At 49.3% G+C, this 10626-nt stretch overlaps 1 non-coding gene across 1 annotated transcript; it reads right to left on the reverse strand.

Moving 5' to 3' along the window:
- Nucleotides 1-2842: 2842 nt before the first annotated feature.
- On the reverse strand, nucleotides 2843-2914 carry TRNAE-UUC. Its single transcript has one exon. It is a non-coding gene; the product is annotated as a tRNA-Glu (tRNA).
- Nucleotides 2915-10626: the final 7712 nt, after the last annotated feature.

The raw sequence follows: 10626 nt of genomic DNA on the forward strand, positions 1-10626 counted from the left end.
CCAGGCCCTGCGCCCGCCGCGCCTCGCGAGACAGCGCAGACGGAAGACGTCACTCAAACGCTCGCGAGGCCTGGGAGGAGGGGTTTGCTCGTCCCTTTCCTCACCGTGGTTCTCGCGAGAGCTCCGCGCCCGCCCGCCCTGGGAGGTAGGGGGTGGCCCGCGGGCGCTGAGCGTCGCGCCGCCATTTTGCCCCCCTCCCTCAGCGTCTGCGGGCGGCACCTTGCGGTCCCTGCGGGGTTTCCGAGCCCTAGGAGGGTTGGAGTTGCTGCTGCAGGCAGCCGTGGCAATTTTTATGGAGGCTTTTGTTTGTTTGTTTCTTTTTTTGATTGTTTTTGTTTGTTTGTTTTGTTTATTTATTAGCGGGATGGGCTCGCTGGCACCCTGCAGCTGAGCAGTACCTGGTGGGTCAGGAGGTGCCTCTTGAGTGAAATGTAACCGTCTTTGTTTACTCATCAGTATGCGTGCAGGCCTTGTACTGGTTACTGTGGGTTTGGAGTCCCAGCTTCTGTTTGGGGCTGTGGTTCAGGAGCACCCATGCCCTTAATCTTATAGGGCGCTCCTGGGAGGTCTAGTACTAAGCTCCCTGTGAGAGAGGTCCTGGCACAGTCCTTTGTCTTTTTGTACATTTGGGGCAACTGCTACTTCCCCTGGGTTTTCTTCTGTCATGTGTCACCTCTCTCCTTGCTAGCACCATTTATAAATTTTATTGCTGTAGGAGTTTCACCACTGTGCCTGTGTAGTTTTCCCTCCCGCAGGCTGAGAACTTCAGTTGTGTGTGCATATGAACTGTGCAGAAGCACAACAGCTGCCAGTTACATGAGGATGCTTATTGAGCTACCGGGTTTTAGGATGGATTCCAAAGTGTTCCTTGTGGTCCCTTTTTGAATTCAGGTTATTGACAAGCTTTCTTATAGGGCTTTTAGCTAAAGTAACTGAAAAGGAAAAATTTGTAAAATGGGGAGAAGAGAAGGGAACTGGCCAAACTAAAGTGGGCCCGGGAGAGCGGAAACAAGCAGGGCACCTGTAAGGCCAGCTCATGCTGTAAGAGGACAATATTAGGCAGTAGGGCACTGGTAGGTCTCATCATCCATCCACAAGAAAAGAAACTGACCAGTGATCAATGCACAGTTTTGGTGGTCTCTCACTTTGGAGTCTCTGAATCAACAAAATGTGTGTTTGTTGTCAGCTGGCAGAGGCTTTCTTGGTGTTGTTGCAGCCATACGCTGGTGTACTGTCCAGATTGGGTGTATTTCCTGTGGGAAGTGTTATTTTTCATTTTTAAGCACCTTGTAACCACAAGCAGTATTCTAGATTTTTATCTTCAAAAGCTGCATTAACTCATGAAGTCCTTAATGCACTGCACAGTTTGTGGAATATAGTGTTTGCCAGAAACAATATATCCTGTGTAGGTGAGCCATTTAACATCAATGTCTAAATTTTTACCCACATCTTACATCCAACAACTTTACGATTGCTGTAAAAGAAAGCTAACACCTTTCTGAAGATTCCAGTCAATCCTCAGGCTAAAAGTCCCAGTAACAAGTGAGAATGTTGCTAAGGGTGTTAGGCCAGAGGAAGAAGGTTTGTTGCCTTTTCAACAAGTGAAAATAATTGATCTGTGGTGACAAACACACAACATGTGTCTGCTGCGTTCAGCTTAGGAAGCCCCTGAGCTGTGGGTGTTAGGGTCTGGGAGCACCAGAGGATGCACCGTCTGTGCTTACATCGTTGACATTCTTTCTTCTCATCTCTGATGAAATAAGTGATGGTTAGGGATAGTGCTAAAGATCAGATGTTTCAAGCTTGTTGTTTATTGTAGTAAACTAGGTCACATTTGGGGCAGGAAGTTGAGGTGGTCTGCGTTCCTGTCACGGCTGGCTCTTCTGGTGGAACAACTTCTGGAAGCTATGGGATGCCAGTGTCTGAGCGCCTTTTAGCTGTTACAGACCCACGTGCAACTTTAATCATCAGTGACCTGGCCTGCTGTGGCAGCGCTTGGGCCCAAGCCCCTGCTGTTGCCGGGTACAGTTTGCAAGCATCTTCGAACTCAATGGTTTAACTTGGAAAGTCCTTGAGAAATAAAATCTGCTTGCCTCAGTAACAGTGTTTTGTTTCATCTTGGAGCCCAGAAAACAGTTCATTTGTATTTAAACTTAGTTTAATAATATGCAGTAAGTTCAGGCCAGTTCTTCAACATGGAAAAGATAAAATTGAATGGGTTTCCTACTGAAGTCAGCACGAGATAAGCAATAATGGGTGGATTTTTTTTGTCCTATGAATATGAAACAAAAAAGTTTTAAACTTTGTCTCCTGAAAATCTAATTTTTCTGTAGTGCACAGACCTACTTAAACCAATTACAGGCTAAGAACTTAAACCCATAGATTCCAAATCAAAATGTGTTTTATAAAGGTGGTGGCCAAATTCTGCAGGGTGCTGGGCATGGTTGCTGTGACCCTATGTTGGTTCACCTGCAGAGCTGACAGAAAGCCACAGGGAAGCTTTCAGCGAGATCTTTTGTGGCAGAAGTGTTCCTGGTTAAGGGACAGGGCTTGACCTGTAGGAGAGGCTTGCTCTCATTCCAGTGCGGGGTGTTGCAGGACAGGCTGTGCTGGCATCACCGTCCCAAGGGTTTCCTCATCTGTGACACTGCTACGGACAACACGGGGCTACCGACACTGCCGTGAAAGCCTGCGGAGGGCTCGGAGTGGGAGTGGAAGTCGTTCGTTTGGTCCCGTGCTGTGGACGGTGAAACCGACCTTGCAGATCAAAAAAAGAAAAAAGGAAAAAAAAAAAAAAAAAATGAAAAAAAAAGTGCAGAAAGGGGCTAAAAACAATGGCGCTTTCCCACACCGGGAGTCGAACCCGGGCCGCCTGGGTGAAAACCAGGAATCCTAACCGCTAGACCATGTGGGACTGCTTGCGAGCGTTCTCTGCCGCCGCGCCCCGTCCCTGCGCTGCGCCGCTGCCCGCGCGCGCCGCCCTCTGGCGGCTGCCAGTGGAGCTGCGGCCGGCCCGGCGGGGCCACCAGGACCCTGCGCCTCAGTCAAAAGGGGGAGGTGGAAGTTGGCAAAACCGAGGTCCAGAAACTGGGTGATGAGCACAAAGGTGTGCCTGGTTCCGTACAAATTAAAGCAACGCTTGGCTCACTTATCTCATCGGACCAGGATCATGCAAGTGCCCCAGCACGTGGAAAAGCATCACGGAGCAGATGTGGTGGGTTGACCCTGGGTCTTGCGTAAGCCCCATTTCTCGCTCCCACCCACGCAGTACGATGAGAGAGGGAATCAGAAGGGCAAAAGCCAGAAAAAATCATAGGCTGAGATAAAGACAGTTTAGTAAGCACGGCAAAGCTAGACGTGTGAGCAAAGCAAAATAAGCAATTCATTCACTACTTCCCATGGCAGGTGGATATCCAGCCACTTCCTGGGAAGCAGGATCTCGGCATGCATAACGTACTCAAGAAGACAAACACTATAACCACAAAGCCCTTCCTCCTCCTTTCTCCCAGCCTTTGCTGCTGATCATGACATGGTCAGGGTCTGTGTGGGTCAGCTGTCCCGACTGTGTCCCCTCCCAGCTCTATGCCCACCCCCTGCCTGCTTGCTGAGGTGGCAGGCTAGGAAACAGAAACGGCCTTGATGCTGTGCAAGCACTGCTCAGCAATAGCTAAAACATCAGGGTGTTATCAGCACTGCTTTAGTTGCAGAGCCAAAACACAGCATGACATGGGCTGCTAGGAGAGAATTAACTCCATCCCTGCCAGACCCAGTGCAGCAGAGAAGCCAAAAGAACACAGGCACTGCAGGAGGTCACAACAGCTCGTGATACTTCTGGTGGCATCTGCGTGGGCTTCCCTGTTGTGTTAGTGCCATACATCCCCAGCCTTGTGGTCAAGCAGTCATCCTCATTGCCAGGAAGGGCTTCGGTGCTATTGTGCTACAGGTCAGATTAAATGACAAGGTGGCTTAACTGCTGCAGCACTGCCTGCCCCATCCTTGCACAGCTGCAAGTCACACTGGGCTTGGCTGTGTGTCAAGGATATTTTGCAGCTGGTGCAAGGCCCACAGCCATCAAAGCTCTTGTGGTATCACTAGTTATGCCCATTCCTGGCCGCCCTGCTCATGAAGACCTTTGCAGGCATTCAGAACTATTGCCAGGCAAATTTATCAACATAAGCAAGAGATTACATAAGTTTCTACAGAAGCAAAAAGGCAGGAAGAATAAGGAATACCAAAAGCTGGCCTATCCATCCTCTTTCTCCCAGTTTCTCTATTTCCTCTATGTGGCTTCTTCCTCAGCTAAGCACATGAGGAGGATATAGCACATGCCAGAGATGAAGTTTGGCTTCTGTTCGGGTGTGTCCCAGACCGATGCAGTCAGTGCTACGGTTGTTTCAAGATTCCAAAAGCCCGTTGTATGAAGGAGCAGCGTTCCTGCTGCATGTGGTAGTCACACTGCCCTCTAGCAGCCCCGAGGCACCCATTGGATGTGGGGAACCGGGGTCAAAGAATGAAGCAGCATTTCTTGAGGGCTGGAGTGCCCCGAGGCTGGTCATGGCAGTTGCAAAGGGACTCTGCAACCTCTCAGCAAATACTGAGAGTTCATTACCTGTCTTGCTACAGTTTGGATGCCCACCTGTATTCGCAGGTGGCCTGCAAGCACATACCAATGACATGTTCTTACTGGTGCAAGACCCAGAGACCTGGCAGCTGACACAGTGGCAGCCTGTCTGCTGAGCAACCACACAGTGAGGAGCTGGAGGAGATACCCAGGAGGCCCCAAACAAACCAGGTAGGACTCCTGGGGTGAATTCCAGGTTGTCACCAGACAGCCAGGCAGGTGTCAGGGCCACCAGAACTCCATGTGGCTGGAGCACCTTGAGGAGCTGCTCAGCACCTCTGGAGACAGCATGGTCTTGAAGGGCATTTAGTACCAGGGATAAAAGGGACAGCCCTGCCTGCCCTCAGCATATAGGTTGTGTTCTAGGATGTGGATTGCTTTGTGCAACCTCATGGAGGGTAAACAGCCAGGCGGCAGTGCTTCTGCCGAACATGCCCTGTCTGCCCTAAGAGGCCCTGTGATGTATGCAGCCAGGATACAAGCTGTTTGATACTGCCTGGCCAAGGTGCAGGTGCTCTCCAGATGTCTGCTATGGACAACACAGCTGTAGCACATGCTCAATGGTTTAGGCTCCTCATTCCTTGCTTTTGCTAGCTGTCCTCAACCCTTAATCACAAAATCAGCATTTTCTTACACACACAAAACTTATCAAAGTGGTAAATGGAAGGGCTCACTGCTCTTTCTGCAGCATTTGTCAGGGACCTTCCTTGGGGAATGGAAGGGTGACCACTGTCAGCTTCTCCACCCAAAGGCCAGGTAGAAATTTGTTCATGTGTGACTCCAGCATGAGCAGATGAATGTGAAATAACACAGAATCACAGAATAGGTGGGGTTGGAAGAGACCTCTGAAGATCATCTAGACCAACCCCCCTGCCAAGCAGGATCACCCAGAGCACGTTGCACAGGATAACATCCAGGCAGGGTTTGAGTATCCCCAGAGAAGGTGACTCCACAACCTCTCTGGGCAACCTGTCCCAGTGCTCTCTCACCCTCCCAGTAAAGAAGTGCCCCCTCATATTGAGCCTCCTGTGCTTCAGTTTGTGCCCGTTGACTCTCGTCCTGTCGCTGGGCACAACAGAAAAGAGGCCGGCTCCATCCCCTCAACACCATCCCCTCAGATATTTATATACACATTGATGAGAGGTCTCCTCTCAGTCTTCTTTCCAGGCTGAACAGGCCCAGTTCTCTCAGCCTGTCCTCATATGACGTGCTGCAGTTCTCTAATCATCTTCGTAGCCCTTCTCTGAACTCACTCCAGTGGTTCTATGCCCCTCTGGTAATGGGGAGCCCAGAACTGGGCACAATACTCCACATATGGCCTGACCAGGGCTGAGTAGAGGGGGAGGATCACCTCCCTTGACCTGCTGGCAACACTCTGTTGAATGCACCTCAGAAACTGCACGTCCATTAATCTGCAGACTACTGACGGTTAAGCATAGATGGAAGAATGAGACATCACAGTACCTTCCAATGTTTAAATTTCTCAAACATGGAACACTTTACTTCCATTTGATATGATTATAAAAGGTACCTGAAACCAAGCCCCAGTGCTGGTGGTGAAGCTGAGAGTGCCATTTGTCCACGGGGTGCTGCACTGTTGTCTCCAGCAAATCTGTATTTTTAGAACCTGTGACATATCCCATGAGATCCCATGTCAAGTGACACTCCCCTGGGAGCAATGTGCAGCTTATGCTGTAGTGAGTAAGCCTGCGCCCATGTCAATGTCCATGCCCAGCCCTGGGTCTCTCCGCAGACTGACTGCCTGGCCTGACCTCAGCTCTGTCTTTTAACTGTGCCCAGTCACCACCAGGCTGTGTCTGAGCCTGGTCTCCATCACTGAGCTCATCCCTCATCTGTCTCATCCCCATGAGCTGCCAGACAGCTTGGCCTCTGGGCTGCCCTTCGGGATTGCTGCAGCCTGCTGGGGCTGACCATGGCCTCCTACAGATGTGCTGTACCCGGAGCGTGCATCAGGTGTTCCTCTGAGCAGTATCTCAGATGAACTCCAGATGTTTCCTCTGACAACAGCAAAGGGTAGCCATGGGGATATTTGGACAGAAACACACTCAAGTTGTCAGCACACAGTCTTTGTGCACAGCAGATAAATGAAAATAAAAAAACTTGTTTGTTGAATTGATCCGCTCAGCAGATATCCAAGATATTTAGAAAACTAGCAAGGAGCAGCTTTCAAAGTTGTTTGCCTAAAGCTGCTTACCTGGGAACTCAGAGGAACTAAGCGTGCCTGACAAAGTCATTGCAGCAAATGCAAACAGGGAAGTTTGGCATTGCAGCACTGGCAACCACTGGTTTAGAAACAACTTCTTCTTGTGGATACAAGGTAGAGCAGAGAACTTGCTTCCATTCCCATCAACTTCAGCAGAACCATGGTTAGTCCTCAAAGCCTTAAGTGTATGAGAAATTATAAAAGAAAAAGCAGTAAACCACATCTCACACAGTATGGGAAATTTTGTTATCAATATGTATTAGTAAACAGGCAGTGAGCAGGCAGAACTCAAGACATTATCTGAGGGCAAAAGGGCTTAATTTTTTTTTTTATTTTTTTTTTAAATGTATTCTTTCACCAAAAGGACATGGTAAGAAATAGCAACCTACGGATACATCAGTGAGGGACATCTGTAAACAGCAAAATGGAGCAAATGTGTCTGTGATTGTGAAGAATAACATGAATAATGGAATAAAACAGAGAAAATGTAGGCAGATTATAATGCAATTCCCCTGACAGGGACTCTGAGGCTTGAATGACGTCCCCAGAAGACAAGGCCAGCCAGAGCCTCTGCACTGGTGACCTTATGAATCCCCTTTCTTCCTCATCTCTGGAGTTCTGACTGTGGGACTTTCTGTGCAGGTTTCTCACAGAAATGGGGATTCAATTAATTTGTCAAGGCTTGTAAGAAAAAAAAAAATCAGAGCTTTAGGAATTACAGGTTCTGTTTGTGGCTAAAAAAGTAGCTCAGTTCTTGGCACGTACCTACATTACATTGTCTGGCATGAATATCAGCCACAGCAAACCCAGATGGCTCCACCAGCCTGTGTAGCTTGGTGGGAGAGGGAACAGTGAGCTAAAAGTGTGCTGGGACACCTGTGTCACCACTGCTCACATTGCTGCTTGGGTCCAACGTTGCAGTCTTGTACTGTCAGCTTCACCCACTCGTCTCTGATCAGTGTCCTCTGCCTGGAGCAGCTGTCTCCCAGCCCAAGGCAGCCAGTGGAAGGCCTCACGCTGCTGACCCATGCACACAGCATCATGTTTTACAGTTCATGATGTCTCCTGAGTGGGAGAGAGCACCACAGCCCAGCTTGTGCATTTGGACTGCTGGGTGAACTCTTAGGGGACAAACTGAAAGCAGCAGAGCTCTTAACAGGCACAAAGAGGTGTGAGGGACAGCAACAGAGTAGAAGTCCCTTGGGAACCTGTAACTGATGTGGTGGCAGGGACATGCACCTTTTTTTAGAAAGGTTCCTACTCTGGTGTCTCTGTGCTCTGGCCTTGGTTGAGACCCTGGGAGTCTTGAAGTAAGGCACGACACATATGCTGTGGATTTCTTCCTGACCTTCATTACCAACAGCTTCAGAGTTCAGCTCATAGGAAGTGACTTGGGAGCTGAGACTTCCCTTCCCATGTCTGTCTAGCTCTGGACAAGGACTACCAAGGACGGCAGGGTTGATCTCACAGTTCACAAGGGGCATTCCCACTTCCACCTTCCTCCCTGGCTCTTCTCTCCCCTCACTCACAGTTCTGGTGTGTGGCTTTCCTCCTTGTACTTGTCCCACTGGTGGCCTGATCATCTAGTTCAGGTTCCTAGCCTGGCAAATCACCACTCACCTCTGCTCACCACCAATTTAATGACCTGATGTGGTTTACCCAGGCTCAGCAGAACACCAGAACCAAGCCACAGAACGGCAGGAGGAACAGGACTCAATGCACAGGGAGCCCTCAGCTCAGTTCAGATGTCTCACTCAAATTCATTATGAATCCCCTCCAGGGGCCTGTAATCATTGTCTCAGATGTCCTTCCCCTCTTCCCAGTCCCCTCTAAAAAGGCAGAGCTCTCCCATGCTGTGGGGAGCTGTAACCCCTGCCAAAGCTCAGTCCACAGCTTTACAGGCAACCAGGGAGCCACAGCAGCAGGAAAGATGGCAGAAACCTCTCCTCTGTGTTTTTAGTCACAATCTGTTTTATTAAGCAGGAGAGGAAACAAAGAGCATTTGCTCCTCCATCTGTTTCCGTGTCCCATGCTGCTAAGGTTGGGTTACAGCCAGCTGCTGCCATTGCCAATCAGTAACGTGATAGTGTGACTGCTTACTTTGCAAGGCAGAGAAAGATGGTAAGATGGAAAAATTTGGGACAGGATGATTTTTAAAAAGCCCCATTGCAGAACATCTGGCTTGTTATATAAATTTAATTCATGCCCACTATAAAAAAATAAAAAATAAAATAAAAAAATCAACACTGTTGATTGCTTCTTAAAAACAGGTATTTTTACAAATGGCCATATATTTCCAACTAGCTCTTTCCAAATGATGGCTTCAGTCAGCTTCAAAACACAGACAAGGTTAATTAAGAACAGGGATGTTTTTTATTTGCCTCATACATGCTAAGACCATTTGCTGGAGAAGATTAACTGTGCAATCCAGAGAACCTCAGCCAGCAGCTCACACATGGAGGTCAGCAAGGTCTCACTCAGTAAGGGATATGAGATATTTTATAGAAGATGTCTGTGCTCTGAAACAATGGAGAATTCACCACAACGGCTTGTCCAGCTTGAACCTCAAGCCCCTTGACATAGAATTGCAGAACTGCAGATGTGTTGATCAGAAGGGACCTTTGGAGGTCATTAGCCCAGAACCTTGAAGTGGGAGCATCACCAATGCTAGATCAGGTCAGTCATGGCTCTTTGTAGCCAGTCCTTGAAAATCTCTGGGGATGGAGAGCCAATCACCTATGCTCTAATTACCTACAAGAGGGACATAGAACTACTGGAGTGAGTTCAGAGAAGGGCTACGAAGATGATTAGAGAACTGCAGCACGTCATATGAGGACAGGCTGAGAGAACTGGGCCTGTTCAGCCTGGAAAGAAGACTGAGAGGAGACCTCTCATCAATGTGTATATAAATATCTGAGGGGATGGTGTTGAGGGGATGGAGCCGGCCTCTTTTCTGTTGTGCCCAGCGACAGGACGAGAGTCAACGGGCACAAACTGAAGCACAGGAGGCTCAATATGAGGGGGCACTTCTTTACTGGGAGGGTGAGAGAGCACTGGGACAGGTTGCCCAGAGAGGTTGTGGAGTCACCTTCTCTGGGGATACTCAAACCCTGCCTGGATGTTATCCTGTGCAACGTGCTCTGGGTGATCCTGCTTGGCAGGGGGGATGGACTAGATGGTCTTCAGAGGTCTCTTCCAACCCCACCTATTCTGTGATTCTGTGTGGGTAAGCTGTACCCCCTTATGAACCTAACACTTTATCACGTCTACTGGAACAACAAAGAGCTGCCCACTGTGAGAAATCTCACCCACATGTAGGTACTTGCAGTAGCTTGGAAATACTTTGAATGGTTTCTAGTAGTATTGGCTCCTTCCGTACAGAACTGCACAGAGCTGGGGCTTGCTGCAGCTACCATGAAATGGAAGGGGAGTGAAGGGAATGGGAGGCAGAGCTGTCACTGCTGAGATGGCATAACCCACCCCCTGGGTTATGCACTTGAGCATCCAAAGCACTGCATCTTCCTGGAACCTGGGAAGCTGTGGGGGCTGTGGCAGGAGCGGGCTGCTCTTTTCCTGCTCCTGCTCTCCCTCCCAGCTGTGGGAGCTCATGGTGCAGGGGAGCAGTAGCAGAGAACAGCTGAGGTGACAGCAGGGCAGTGCTATACCCGATGACACAGTCCCACCCTGCAAGAGGAGCAGAGCAGGTCCTGTGGTGGTAACCAGTCACACCAGTGATTGCTGATGAGTCCACAGTGATGAGGCAGGCCCAAGGTGGCGATAG

The sequence above is a fragment of the Oxyura jamaicensis genome, chromosome 20 (genome assembly GCF_011077185.1).
Source record: "Oxyura jamaicensis isolate SHBP4307 breed ruddy duck chromosome 20, BPBGC_Ojam_1.0, whole genome shotgun sequence".
Taxonomy (NCBI): domain Eukaryota; kingdom Metazoa; phylum Chordata; class Aves; order Anseriformes; family Anatidae; genus Oxyura; species Oxyura jamaicensis.